At 46.5% G+C, this 15,524-nt stretch overlaps 1 pseudogene; it reads left to right on the top strand.

Moving 5' to 3' along the window:
• The first annotated feature begins 8,592 nt into the window (after positions 1-8,592).
• Positions 8,593-9,161, top strand: LOC144273823 (olfactory receptor 5P55-like; annotated as a pseudogene).
• Positions 9,162-15,524: the final 6,363 nt, after the last annotated feature.

Here is a 15,524-nt window from a genome sequence, read left to right as displayed (position 1 = left end):
TTCCACTCCCAGGGGATGTTTTCGACCAGTTCCTTCTCAGGTTTTACCTTTTTCTTTGAGCCCCTAATTATTGTAGATCTTACACCAAAAGATTCATGCAATAAAAGAACTAAACTGAGTCTTCTCTTTCTGTCGTCTCTGTTATCAGACCTCCTGTTATCTGTCCACTTCGTGTCCGGTTAGTGGAATAAATGTGCAAGGCTTGTCTACACATAGAAGGTGCACCACTTTACCTATATCTACCTATCCCTGCCTGTGAAAGGGTCGCGTGTCCTTGGGCTGGAGAGCCAGGGGCCAAGCCAGCCCTGGTTAGAGAAGGGTCCCCACCTGAGGGGAATCAGATCATTTCTAATAAAGGGCAGAAAAGGGCTAGGGAAATAGGCAAATTAGGGAGGTTGTAATGAGATTTCAGAGAGTGAGAGAGGCTCATGCAGGGAAAACCCTGGGACCAGGGAAATTCCTCCATTATATGGGGAATGAAGAAGGAAAACTGAGGTGAGGGGCTGTGTTCTGGGCTGCCGTGAGGCTTCCAGCACCATAAGGTGTCCACTCGTCTACACCTGGTAGATGCATTGATACTGATGTGTTGGTGCTTCTGGTGGGATAGAGCGTTCCCACATGGGAAGGTGAATAAGCGATCTATTGGTAAACTGTGTCCACACGAGAGGTTGTAGTGGTATAACTATTTCCATAACACATTTGCACCACTAACCAAAATAGTTATCCTGGTGCAAAATCTGGGTGGAGACCTCGTGAGAGTCCCTGTGAAAATATATCTGTACGTTCCTGGCTTTGAAACAAACTCTGATAATCCAAGGGAAATGTCTTTTCCATTAACAGAATCATAGAAGAGTAGGACTGGAAGGGACTCTAGTCTAGTCCTCTGAACTCAAGGCAGGACTGTGTCATTACCAGACCATTCCTCACAGGTGTTTGAGCTGTTCTTAAAAACCGATGTAAGAAGAGTCAGGATGAGCTCCACCCTGACATCTGGTGGTGAGGTGTGGCAAGTTGTGGAGAAGAACTTCAGGAGCTGATCTTATTTGCATAGGCACACCCACCCCACCTAGCATGAGGCCATAGCTGCCCAAATGGTCACTTTGGTTGCTGTGGGATCCCCAGTGTCTCTGTTATTGGGGCAGGAAGAATAAATTGTTATTACCCTGATTATGGGAATCAAGGACAGTGAAACTGTACTTGGCCTTTTGTTATGATGGAGGGACTCACCATCAACTAAGCAGCACTCGCTAGGCAGGGGTCATGGGCTCCAAAACCCAGTGAATGGAGAGAGGCTGGGGACAGGTATTAATGCTTGGCGGCATGGGCCCCTTGGTGAGGGCCTTACATGCTAATTGCACTTCCTCCTCTCTCCGCTGTGGAATCTCAGAATCTCAGAGCTAATTTTGATTCCATTAGGAGGCTAGTTACAGACTGCTGAGCTGAATTCACTTTGGGCTATTAGTGCACCGGCACTGAGGTTCCCCTACTACAAGCTGAAATCACAAAAGAGCTGAAATCACTGAGTGTTGTGTTAAGTAGTGGGGGAGCCTGAAGATATATTGTGGAGCTGTTTGCGGGACGGCTGGAGCAGTTCGTGGACTGGCCGGTGGAGCAGTTCATGGGACGGTAGGAGCTGCTTGTGGAACATGGAGCGGAGCCGAGCGGAGCAGATCATGGGGCAGCTGGTGGGGCGGAGTGGATCGGAGTGAAGCCCTATGGAGTTGTGGGGCAGTCAGCTTCAGATCATGTAAGGTGCCTCTTACCTCTTTCTCCCCCCCATCCCATCTTCACCCAGGTTGGGAGGTAAAGCGCTGCAGATAAAATTTTGAACTCTGGGGCTGCCCTGACCAGGGACAGAGACTTTTGGGTCGTTGGACTTTTGGGACTTTGGGTGATTTTGGGTTGCTGGACTCAAGAACCAAAGGGAAAGGACACGCCCCAATTTGCTTGGGGTGGGTTTTTTTGCTCATGGGTTGTGTTATGAATCCTGTTGGTGGTGTTTCCCCAAGATAATGCCACATTGTTTCTCTCTGTTATTAAAAGGCTTTTTGCTACACTCAGACTCTGTGCTTGCAAGAGGGGAAGTATTGCCTCTTGGAGGCACCCAGCGGGGGTGGTATATATTTGTCCCAGGTCACTGGGTAGGGGCTCAAGCCGGTTTTGCATTGTGTTATTGGAATGGAACCCCTAGATACTGAACCCGGCCCTTGTTGCTGACAACTCTGATGGGAAGAAGGGTTACACCTCTAATGATGGAGATCCCACAAGCTATTCCTAATGTCCAGTCTACAACGCCCTTGCTGCACTTTAGGTCCATTGCATTTTGTCCTATCCTAAGAGGTTAAGGAGAATAACTTTTCTCCCTGCTTCTTGTAACCTTTTACTTGAAAACTCTTATCATGTCCCCTCTCAGTCTTCTCTTCTCCAGAGTAAACAAACCCAGTTTTTGCTACCTTCCTTCACAGGTCATGTTTTCTGGACCTTTAATCATTTTTGTTGCTCTTCTCTGGACTTTTACCAATTTGTCCCCGTCTTTCCTAAACAAGACACAATACTTCCGCTGAGGCCTTATCAGCGTGGGACAGAGTGAAAGAATTGCTTCTCGTATTTTTCTTACAACACTCCTGCTAATACATCCCAGAATGGTGTTTCGGGTTGGTTTGTTTGTTTCCAACAGTGTACTGTTGTACGTACTGTTTTTGTACAGTGCCAGCTGCACATCCAAGAATGTACCTGGGGCAAAGGGTCATTGGGGGCAGCAGAGGGTTAGGCATGGGAAAGGGGCAGTTCTACTGTATCATGGGCACTAGGGATAGCAGAGGAGGAAGGCTGGGAAAGGGGAGGCTATACTGTGTACTGGGCATCGGGGAAGCAAATGTTAATGTGGCCATTGTTTTATGTATCCTTCCTAACGATCTCTACATGGCAGCTGATCACAGGGAATGGCAAATAGCCAGTAATAATTATTCTAAACTGAAATCACAGGTTTAATACTCCTTAAAGTGATGAGTGCTCAGGAGGGCTCGGGGTGCTGGGGCAGGGCATCGCAGAGCTGGGATGGCGGGGCCAGTGGATGCAGGGAGAAGAGAGGGGCTTAGGGCTCTGGCACGGTAAGAGGGCAGAAGGTGTGGAGGAAGGGGGGAGAGGGGCGGGGCCTCAGATGAAAGAGGCAGGGCTGGGGGCTTGGCTCCCCCAAGGAGTGGCTCATTCACTGCCCATGCCGACAATCAACTTGGAATTAAAAATTTAAGCCACAGTGTGAGAAGTTTCAGCTCTCTCCTTGTATTCTAGCCAACGTGCAGATTACACGTGTTTCCCTCGAAGAATTAAGCAATGCGATTTCATCCTTGTTGGCATGGGCAGTGAATGAGCCACTCCTTGGGGGAGCCAAGCCCCCAGCCCTGCCTCTTTCATCTGAGGCCCCGCCCCTCTCCCCCCTTCCTCCACACCTTCTGCCCTCTTACCGTGCCAGAGCCCTGAGCCCCTCTCTTCTCCCTGCATCCACTGGCCCCGCCATCCCAGCTCTGCGATGCTCTGCCCCAGCACCCCGAGCCTTCCTGAGCACTGGACACAGGGCCGGCCCACAACATTTTGGCACCTGAGGCGGGGAGCTCAAATGACACCCCATGCCCCTCGCTTGGGCCAAAACTTTGAAAGGTCTCAATTCTGCCTTTTTCCTTTTCTACTTCACTCATGGTACTACTCTGCTACCTACCCCAATAAAGGAGAACTAACAACTTAAAATGACTTGTTCAAAAATTTTAAGTAACACTTAACTTTCAAACACCTGAACAGCAAATGTAACTTTTCTTCTCTGCATAGTAAACACTGGCATTGTAACCTGTTTGAATAATCAAAGTGGTGCTTTCTGTGCCTTCTTGGTTGCAAACTGCTTCCTGCTGAAGGTCCACAGTCTGGGCCAGCTCATACTCTGTTGAGATGGTTGCAAGGCCGACCAGCCTCTCCGATGTCATTGTGGAGCGTAGATGTGTTTTTATTAACTTCAACTTGGAGAAGCTGCATTTTCCACTGGCAACTGTTACAGGAAGTGTTAGAATTATGCGCAGAGGAACAAAAGCATTTGGAAAGACGGTGGTCATCTTATTTGTGCACATATATTCCAGAACAGCCTTTGGAGTTGATCCTGCTGAAATGTATCTTGAAAGGGCTTTCAGTTCATCACCTAAATCATTCGCATCAGTATCGCACATGTCATCATGTGTCAACACTGACTCTAGTGCCCTGCATTGCTGGTGTAGGTCTTCTTCAGGTATAGTGAGGAGTTTTGGAATATCCTACAACATCCCAAATATACTGCTGTGTTCCCTGAGCTGCATGAAACGTTCAACTGACTGTATTGTACAATCTAACACTTGGTTAAAGAATTCAACTTTGAATTGTTGGTTGGGGTTTCTTATGGGATTATCCCGTGCCTCATAATCAAAATGTCTTCTTCTTCAGTGATTCTTGTATTCTTGAATGGGTGGGAAAATAGCTTCAGTGTGAGTGCCAACTTCTGTGCACTCTTCAGAACATTTTGAAATCCCTCATCTGACCAGTAAGACTGTAGTTATGACTTTGCTTTGTCCAGTTGCTCCATTGCTCCAGATATATCAAGGTCAACACCTTCGAGTCTCTTGCTTACAACATTTATTTCAAACAGTATGTCAGGCCACAACACTAAGCCACACAGAAATTTGAAGTTATGTACGTTTCTGGTGATTCCATTTCCCTCTGCCACTGTTCTCCCACAAACAATTCCTGTCATAGCATTATCCTCCATAATGGTAACTATGGCATCCTCTCTCTTCCCAGTTTGGTGTTTGATAGGCTTTATCACCTCCACTCGACTTTCCCATCATGTGGCACTCAGTGGTTTCTGTGTCAGAGAGGATGTTCCCAGATGTTTCTTCACAATTTGCCATCGATGAGTTGATGCAGAGAAAAATACATAGAGGCTTTGAATTACATTAAAAAATTCAGCAGCCTCACGGGAAGCTGATGCTGCATCACTGACCACCAAGTTCAATGAATGAGAACTGCATGGGACAAAAAAAGCCCGAGGGTTAACTCTCGGATCTGAGTCTGCGCTCCTCTGTTCTTTCCTCTCATGTTAGCACCATTATCGTAGCCCTGACCTCTCATGTCAGCTATCGCAATTCCCGTATCTTCCAGCTTTTTAAGAAGCACATTTGTCATACCAGCTCCTGTAGTATCATTAACGTCAATAAATTCTAGAAAATGCTCTCTGACAATCACCATTGCAGGGACCTTTTCACTAGGTTCTGTTGTTGTTACAAAATACACCATTAAAGTCATTTGTTCCGTATGGCTGAGGTCAGGTGTGCAGTCCAGAATAACAGAGTAATATCTTGCTGACTTCAGATCTGCCACAATCTTCTGTTTGACTTTTGTTGCTAGTAACTGTATGATCTCATTTTGAATTGTTTTTCCAAGGTAGTGGTGTGTGTACATTTCTTGGGTGGTGACTCTTCTTAGATGCTCCTGGAGTACAGCATCAAACTCAGCCATCAGCTCCACAATTTTAAGGAAGTTTCCATTGTTTGGCACATACAGCTGATCTGAAGTGCCACGCAGTGCTAGGTCATGGGTAGCAAGCATTCTCACAATGGCAATGAGCCTTTTCAGAACATTTTGCCAGTAAAGAGACTGTTGCAATCTTCTCTTGATGCTGATCATCTATGGTGGCCTTTAACCTTCATCTGATCCCAAGCTCTTTCCACCTATGGAATGCTCTCTGGTGATTTGCTGCCTTCTCATGGCATGCCAGATTTCTAGCCAGATTTTTCCAGTCCTTTGTTCCTGTAGAACCCAATGTGGCTGGAGCATTAGACTGGAAGAATTTGCAACAAAAACATTATGCAGCATTCTGGGTTTTTGAGTATATAAGCCATGGCCTCTCCACTTTGCCACCATTGGGGATGTCACGCCAGTAATGTGTTGGATGGAAACTTCTATTTTCATTTTCTTTGGGGAACATGAAGTTTTTTACTTACTGTGGCCCATGCAGTACACGGAAGTCCCTCAGGCTACTGCTCAAGTGGGTCCACAGTCCTGGATCATCTAGACTTAAGGAACTAAACTCAGCAGCAGCTGTTTCTTGGGCCTCCACCACACTCTTCTCTGATCTATACTTTTCTTCAGGAATGTGCAAGGTTACATTTGAGATGGAGATATGGATGCTGCAGAAGCTGCCAGGTCACCTGCACTCTGACTAACTGGAAGATCAGGCATCTCCTTGCCACTCATATCCTCACTGGGGCCGGAAGACTCACTGTGAACATTTGTGACTATGTATCTCAGGAGAGCTCCTTCCTGCTTAGATAGAAAAGCTTCCTTTGCTTGCTTCCTTTTTCTGAATGCTGCCCCAGAGGGGCGTTTTCTTCTTTCACTCATGACTGCTGTTCTGTGCCAGCTATAGTGGCTCTCAACACTCAGTTGAAGGGGACAAATAAGCAGGCTGGTAGCAGGGCCTGAGTGAGGGAAGATATCAGCATCTTAAGGGCCTAACTGGCTCCTACTCCTTCAGTTGACAGCCTGTTCTCCTCGAGTGGATTCAGGGAAACAGCAGGACACAGGAAGCTTCCTGAGAAGCTGGTGTTAATCAGTCCAGGCTCCTGGGGGTGCTAGAGAGGTACATAAGAGGCTCCTCCTCCTCTCTCTCCCTGCAGCTCCTGCTGCTTTCTGTGATTCCCTCTCACCTTTTCTCCTGCCTGCCTGTTATGTCTCTTGTGCCCTCCTTCCTCCAGCACAGCTCTCCACCATCTCTCTGCATCTAGAGCAGAGAGAATACATACACACCAGCAGCAGACACAATTTTCTACACTCTGGGTCCTAGTGGTGCGCCCCAACCCCCTACCCCCAGTCTGGCACCTGAGGCAGCTGCCTCAGTTCACCTCATGGTAAGGCCAGCCCTGACTGGACAGCATGGCCCCACCACCCGGGGGCCCCCAGCACTAGGCAGCCCCAGCTCCCTCAAATCCCAGCCCCAGGCTCTAAACGTAGCCCAACCCCGGCACACTTCCCAGAAGAAGAGCAGCCTGCCAGGGCCGGGGGGGCCAAGGGGAAAGCGGAAAGCAGGAGGGGGCCTTGGGATGGAGCGTGGGCAGGGCCATTCTGGGCTGCTTGAGCAGGCTTAGACTCCCCCCACCTACAATACGCGACACCCAGGCCTGTCAGCAATGTTTTTGCCAGATCAATTTAAAAACAAAGACACTTATTAAAAATACAATTATGGGAGCCACAAATATTTGCCCAAAGCAAAATTATGGAATTTGGAAAAAGTAAAGACCTATCAGGTCATATCTATCCTAGGCCCTTACCTGGCCTCCATCACCCTGGTATCTGGGCACTCCACTACCTTAATTGTATCTATCCTCTCAGCACCCCTATGCTGTGCTATTACCCCTGCTTTACAGAAGGGACCTGGTGCACGGAGCAACAGATTTCTGGAGGTCTTTTGGCACCTCAAGACACAGATCCCCCAGTGGGATTGGAAATTGATGGGAGTTAGGTACAGCGCCTACTCAGGCACCCGGGTGCATAGTTAGGTATCTACCAGCCTTTGGAAATCTGGTTTGAAAGTTACACAAGAAGCTTGTGAAGAAGCAGAGAACTGAAACAACATTTCACAAGTCCAAGACCAGCGCTTCAAACACGGCAGCAGCCTTCGTTCCTCTCTAACCTCCCCTCCTGATCCCCTACAGAATTGTGCCTTCCATGGCAGCTCCCCCCTCACAGGGCGTTGAGTGAATTGCCGTGGGGCAAGCTGAGCTGCTGTTGGCTGCTGCGTTCGGTGCTCTGGGGGAGGACACTGGCTATAAGTGGACTTGGCACAAATCGGTTTTATTTCTCCCCTTAGGAGGTTATTATTGGGATTATTTTATCTTTAAGCTTTTTCCCTCCAATTTTTAACTATTAATTTTTACAGTTGCAGGAAGCTCAATGGGGGTTAAGGTGCAGGTCAGGGCGAGGACAGTGCTGCCACCAGGGTTACGGGGGGCTCCCGACCACCTGAGGGATCCAAGACCCCAGGGCGCAAGGGACAGGGAAGGTGGCTGCTCTGACCAGTGGGCATCCATGGCCAGGACTGGGAGGAAGAGAAGGATGGCAGCAACCACTGGGCCACGGGAGTGGCCACCTCCTTATTCAGCCTGGCATTGGCCACTGTTGGAAGACAGGATACTGGGCTAGATGGAACTTTGTGTAAGGGGACTGTTGTCCCCTTCCTAAAACTTAGTGGGGTGTTTTGGTTGGCTGGCTGCCAGAAACAAAAGAAAGGAGAAAGGTCAGCTCCTTCTCTTCCTGCTGTTCCTAGTGATCTACATTGCAACCATGGCTGGGAACATCCTCATCACTGTGCTCGTTGTGGCTGATCAGCACCTTCACACCCCCATGTACTTCTTCCTGCTTGTCTTGTCCTGCTTGGAGACCTGCTACACATCCACCATCCTGCCCAAGATGCTGGCCAGTCTCCTGACTGGGGACAAGATTAGTTTATTCAATGGGTGTCTCACACAATTATATTTCTTTTGTTCTTTGGCTGCTACAGAATGCCTTCTCCTGTCGGTGATGTCTTATGACAGATATTGAGCAAAATGCAATCCAATGCACTATGCCGTCTGTATGAGTGACAGGTCTTGCCTGCAGCTTGCAGGTGGCTCCTGGATTGGTGGATTCCTAGGTGGTACCATAACAACATTTTCCATATCTCTGTTAACGTTCTGTGGCCCCAATGGTACTGACCATTTTTTTTTGTTATCTCATCACATTTGTAAAACTCTCCTGCAATGACCCTCAGCAGATGGAAATGGTGGCTGTTGCACTCAGCTTGATTTTCTCACTGGTCCCATTCCTGCATATTCACCACCATCCTGAAAATCCTGTCCAGCACCAGCAGGCAAAAGGCCTTTTCCACCTACTCTTCCCACCTCATCGTGATGAGCATTTTTTATGGAACTCTGCTGATTGTCTATATGTTCCCAACCACCGACATCCTGAGTGACTTCAAGAAAGTTCTCTGTGTCATCTACACCGTCCTGACTCCCCTGGTCAATCCTCTCATCTACAGCCTGAGAAACAAAGAGTTCCAGGAGGCCTTGAGGAAAGCCTGCAGGAAATTCATGTTTGGACCATGCTAACCAGCCAATTTCCTTTCCGTCAATTAATGTTCTTTTCATAGAGTGTATTTCATCCCCAGGCTTCATTCAGAGGAAGAGAAAAGCCAAAGGAAACCCTCTGACCTGTGCCCCAGAACACAGGACAGCAGCACAGGCCTTGTATTTGCCCATTTTCAGCAATAATTCAGGGCCAGTTATTTCCAGACACTTAGGGTCCGAGTGGGATTTTTCAAAGCCTCTGGGCATCTGACTGGCCAGATGGGGCCCTGGAGGAGAGTCAGGCAGGGGAACATGCACCTTCCCCAGGTTTGTGCGTCACTCTGTGGCCTCGGCATCTGGATGCCTGGTGTGGGGCTCCTGAGGTCACGGCCAGGGGCACCTGCGGCCCATTTACTGGAAACACTTGGGTGCTTGCAGGGTTTGCCATCAGCCAAGCTGGGTTTGTGAATCCCAGAGGGCCAGAATCACTCAGTGTGTTCGTGACAGGAAACCAACTATCCAGAGTCCCAGTCCAGTGCCCGATCTGCTCCACCATGTCCAACTGTATTTGACAATGGGACCAAAGGGTGTAAGGTGCCCAACTCCCATTCACTGTCCATACAATTTTGGTGCCTAACATCAGCTTTTATGGGAAAATCCAGCCTGTACATTTACAGCCAAACCACTATCCTGAGAACTTTACCAGGGGATTCATCTGACAAAGTGGGAATTCACCCACAAAAGCTTATGCTCCAATACGTCTGTTAGGCTATAAGGTGCCACAGGACTCTTTGCCTCTTTTACAGATCCAGACTAACATGGCTACCCCTCTGATACTTACCAGGGGATGTTTTCCACCAGTTCCTTCTCATGTTTCTCCATTTTCTCAGTGACCCTAATATCTGTGTGTCTGTCACCAAAAGCATCGTGCAATAAAAGAACTAAACTGAATCTTCTCTTTCTGCTGCCTTTCTTGCCATTTCCAATAAAGGGGGATGGGGGAAGAGAAACTCAGGACACTGAAGTGAAACTTCAGAGAGTGAATGAGGGAAAACCCTGCAACCGGGGGAATTGCTCCAGCTAGGAAGAGCTGGGAGTGGCCTGCTAAGGCAGACAGGACTCAGACTGAACGGGGGGAGTTTGGGGTGTAGGCAACTGGAGGGAAGGTGTCATCTGCATTTTAGTTTTGAATGTTAAGTTAATAAATGAAACCTTAATGGGGGCTGTTGTGATTGGACTGGAAAAATCCCGTGTGGAGTTTATTTGCGGAACAAAGAAGGGAAAATGAGGTGAGTGGCTGCGTTCTGGCCTTCCCTGAGGCCTCCGGTAGTCGCCGTGAGGGGGCCACTCATCTAATCTGACTGGATGCAACTGCACTGAGGTAAAACTGCTTGTATCAGGATAGTTCATTCCGAAGGGGAATAAGCTATACCAGTCCAAGGGACCTCGATATCGGGTCGCTGTGTCCACGCTAGAGGTTGTACTGGGAGAATGATTTCCAAAACAGAAGTCACACCACTAACCCGAAGAGTGATCCTGGTGCAAAATCTGTGTGGAGACCTCACGTAAGTGAGTCTCTGTGAGTCTACGTCAGCACGTTCGTGGCTTCGAAAAGATCTGTGGGAACCCAAGGAACCTGTCTGTCTTCCGCATTAAAATGGCGTGCAGAGAAGTGATGCTGATTTGCCAGGTCAAAAACAGCTGACTGACGGGAAGAGGCCTGACTGAATAATTCAGTTTACATAGGTGGGGTGCGTCTACACTGCAGCCAGGGTGTGAATGGCATCTCCTGTAGCCGCTCTAGCTGTGCTCGAGCTCGCTCACGAAAAACAGAAACCGCGGTACCAGCTGCAGGGCTGGCTGCACAAGCAAGAATGTACCCAGGGCCAAGGGGCATTGGGGGCTGCAGAGATGGGACGGGGCAGTCGTACTGTATCATGGAGACTAGGGAGAGCAGAGGGTGACGTTTGGTAAGGGCGTGGCCATGGTGTACAATGGGCATTGAAAATAAAATTAGGAGGAAGCCAAGGGTAATAAGGACAATGTTTTCCGTATGCTTCCTATTGATGTCTACATGGCAGCTGATCACAGTGAATGGTAAATAGCCAGGTAATAATGATTCAACCCCTGATTTCAGTTAAAAAATATTCCTTAAATTATGGAGTCAATCAACTTGGAATTAAAAATTTAAGCCAGGGTCTGAGAAGATTCTGGTCTGTCTCTGTATCCTAACCAGTTTCAGATTAGACGTGCATCCTTCGAAGAGTTAAGCAATGGGATTTCATCCCTGTCTGCAATATTTTTTGTAGAGATTAATTTTTAAAAAACCTCTTTTTCCAAACAGTTGTGTGAGCCACGAACATGTGGGCATTATGAGCCTCAATGCTTTGGTGACACAAAATTATTCAAACTGGTGATAAATTGGATGAGACCTTACTGCATGATTAGGGAGGAAATCATGCTAAGAGAGGACTAGGAATATCAATCGTCTAGTTTACCTTACATTGAGTAATAATTGGATATCTGTGTTCTTCTGTAAATGCTGGAACACACGTTCTGATGGTTATCGTTCTCTCCAATAAACCAACAAGGGGCCTATAGTTCTGGCACAAGATTCTCTATTATGTTCTAATGAAGAAGAATAATTTTCTGATGGAATGGTTTTACCATCAGAAAATGCCAAATTGTCAAGATCAAAATGTTCCATGGGATATTTCTACAAAATTTTGTGTAGGGAGAATAAATAATTTTATAAAATAATTCAAAATGAAATATAATATAAAAAGGAAACAGTAGAATAGAATTGAAAATAAAATAAATGACATAAAATGTAATAAAAAATTGAATAAAATCTCAAAATAAAATTTAAAATAAGAAGTCAGAATTGGAATGAAAACAAAAATTTGAACTCATGGCATTTCCCATGAAATGAAAATTCTGGTCCTAAATAGCTCTAATAATGAAAAAATCACCCCCACATTTCTTACAAATTTCATACAGAATTTATTCGTCCCTAAGAGGGTAAATTTCCAGCCAAAACATAATTTGCAGCTTTTTGGTTTGTGTTTGTGACCAGAAATACTGTTTCTACTCCTGGGAACTTTGTTCCTTTTGGTGTAAGATGCTCTCCTGGCTGGGTCTTTGTATCTAGTGAGCCCTACTGTGGAATAAGGAACCACAGTTAAAGAGAAGCAGAGAAGCGTGTATATAGTGCCATACCCACCTCTCTGTGGATATGCCATGAGCGTCTGGAGGAAACTGGACAACAATGATTTTAGGCATCAGTTCTGCTGTACTCATGTCTCCCTCACAGAGCACCTGCCCATCAAGCTCAGTTCTGGGACCTATTTCAGGCCTAATTTGGTCCAAAGTGTTGGTGCCAGGGACCTGGACCTGATGTGGGATTCTACACTTGACCAATGTGAGCAGACGGGATCCTACGTAGCACTGACTGTTCCAGCCCCCAGGCAGAAAAACATTTAAGAATATGCTTAATTGTAAACGCCAGGGTATTCCCCCTGAGGTCACTACAGTTCAAGGTGTGTGAGTGGTTTGCTGGACTGGCATCTGGGGAGATCTGTTCATTATGCCCATTACTACCAGGATATTGAATCCAGTGGAGTAACACAAGGGTTGTCTGTGTCTAACACTGATGGAAGGAGGGGAGAGATTGGTGATTTCAGGGTTGCTGGTGGTGAGTTATGCTGTACTGCACTTTGGTAATGCTGCTTACTTGCAATGGGTATTTCGGTTATCTCAAGGGCACTTACAGACAGATTTTTAAAGGTATTTAGGTGCCTAGTGGGTTTTTCCAAAGCATTGAGGCTCCTCTAGCTCACTGATTTCAAAGGGTGTTCACAACTTCGATGCTTTTAAAAATCCCACCCAGGGCTGGATTCACAAAGGGTCTGTGATAATTGGCCTACAAACTTACCCTCAGTGCCAGCTCAACTGGGAGAAGTGAGTGACAGTTCACAGAGCATCACGGTGACCAAGAACAACAAATGGGGATGGAGAAAAGGTGCAAAGAAGAGACAAAAGACTGAATTAGTCCAAACAAAAAGCCCTTTTGCTGGAACTCAAGGACGGTGTTACGGTCCTGCCTGGTAAACGAGAACAGCGTGAAAGTGCAAGTCAATGAACCAAAACTGGTGTGTGGGAAATTAGAGCTAATTGAGGAACAAGACAGTGAGGGGATGGGCTATTGCCCCATCACTCCCTTTTGGGTTCTCAGAGAAAGAGACTCTGGGAGGAAAGCTGGCCATCGCCACGCTGGCTAAGCAAAGGACAAGAGATGGGGAAGGGTCATACTTCACCAGTGTGGGCTCCCACCCCCACCGTCTCCTGGCACCCTGGACTTTCTTCTTAATGAGGAGGTGTGGGGTAAAGCTACATGCCAATGCTACTCTGATCGGAGTCCCAGTGGGGGCCAGCTATGGTCACTCAATTAGGGTGAACTGCAAAGAATGGGGCAGAGAATCCCCATAAAGCTGGTGGATTTTCCAATACTTAGATTGACCAAGCCAGCATAAAACAGCTTCTTTATTACCTCACTGGTTACTCAGAAGTCCAAACAAGACAGTTCCCTTAAAGTGATCCATCCTCAGGCCCCCATCCAGGTACCCACATCAAATATGATGATTTCTGAAAATCTTATTTCATCATATAAAAGAAAAGGTTCTACCAATCCCAAAGGATTGGACACGTTACCACCCAGGTTAATGAAAGTTTCAGATCTTACCCAAATACACGCTACAGCCATTTCTTATGAACTAAACTAAAATTTATTAAAGAACAAAAGAGCGAGAGAATGGTTAAAAGATCAATATACATACAGACATAAGTTCAATTCATTGAGGTTCAGATTCATAGCAGAGATGGTGAGCTTTGTAGTTGCAAAGAGTTCTTTCAGAAATAGTTCATAGGTTATAGTCCAAAGTCATTGCAGGGTGTTCCAGCTTAGGACTGGGATTTAAGTCCTTTTGCCTAAGCTTCCCTTGTATGAAGCCTCAAACAGATCTGAGATGACAGAATCAGGACCCAAGGGTCTTTTATACAATTTCATGTGCTCTTTGACAAGTTGGGAGTTCCTCTAGGAATAAAAGGTAATTAGGATGACTTTGAAGGAGGTCGGTCACCGGTATTTAGCTATAGAATTAACATACGGCAATTTGCTTCTTCCTCCACCATTCACAATATATTTCAGAGAGAGATGAATACCGAGATATCTTGTGTTTACAATTCATTTAAATGCTAGGATGTTCTTTTGATCTCTGAAGTATCAGAATACAGCATAGACAGGGGCTGTTGATTACATTGTCAACCCTACTCATACATATGTACGTACACAGAAACAGAAACATTATCCCTCCACATGTCTTTTGAGGGTTATTTATTCTGCAGGATGTTTAACCCTTTCTAGCCATGTGTCACACTATCGTAACTCTATGCTCCTTCAGCAATGACCTGACCAACCATAACCCACATGCACGCTCATTCTGCCTTTACGGTGTGCTCAGGCACCTCGGCACAGGACAGCTCTAGGGCACAGACAGGATGTGGAGGAGGCGTATGAAATAACTACTAATTGCAGCAAGGGGACTGGAGCTTGGGTCTCCCTGCTCCTACAATAGTGCCCCAAACAGTGGGCTGGAGCTTAATTCTCAGTCCGTCTCTTTGGTCGAATGAATATCTAAGTATTTCACACACACCTTCAACAGGCCAGAGTGAGAGAGGCGTGGGGCAGGGACCATCTCTTTCTTCTGGGTTTGTACAGCACCAAGCACAGTGGGGCCCTGGTCTGTGTCTCTGGCTTCAAATAATAAAGACTTTTTAGTTCTGAAGCTTTTCCTTCTCTGGTCCATTCCCTGAGTGGCTGGAAGAAGTTTGAGTCTATTAACATATTGTCTACCCTCAAAAACCTAAACAAAACATGCTATTCACTTTTCCTTCCTGGTAATATAATGTACCCATTAGAAAAGTCTCAAGGGGAAATTCACCTGTGGTGTTTGCAGGGTAAACAATGACTCAGGAGAGACTGTCTGGTGAGAGACACAAGGCAAAGCAAACCAAGAGTCTAAGCACAACTAGGGTGTCCAGCCAGGAACATGCAGGTCTCATGACTGCTCTGCTCTGCAGTGTGTAGCTACACAGACCCTAAACGCCTCTGCCAGAGCTGCCTAACATGTGAATATTCAATTCCTATGAATTTGGTTGAAAAATGGTGAAAAAATGTTAATGCAAAATATTCTTGAATTTTTCCAAAGTGTCTGAAAATTTGAATTTTCACAAAAGTTTGAATGGCTGAAAAAAAACAGTTAGAATTAACCAGTCTGGATTCGGATCTGTAAAGACATACCTAAACCAGATATGGTTTAGACACAGCCTGCATCAGCATTTCTGGCA

This window comes from Eretmochelys imbricata, chromosome 13, assembly GCF_965152235.1.
Source record: "Eretmochelys imbricata isolate rEreImb1 chromosome 13, rEreImb1.hap1, whole genome shotgun sequence".
Lineage (NCBI taxonomy): Eukaryota > Metazoa > Chordata > Testudines > Cheloniidae > Eretmochelys > Eretmochelys imbricata.
The sequence above is the reverse complement of the archived record's forward strand: the minus strand, read 5'-3'. Positions and strand labels throughout refer to the sequence as shown.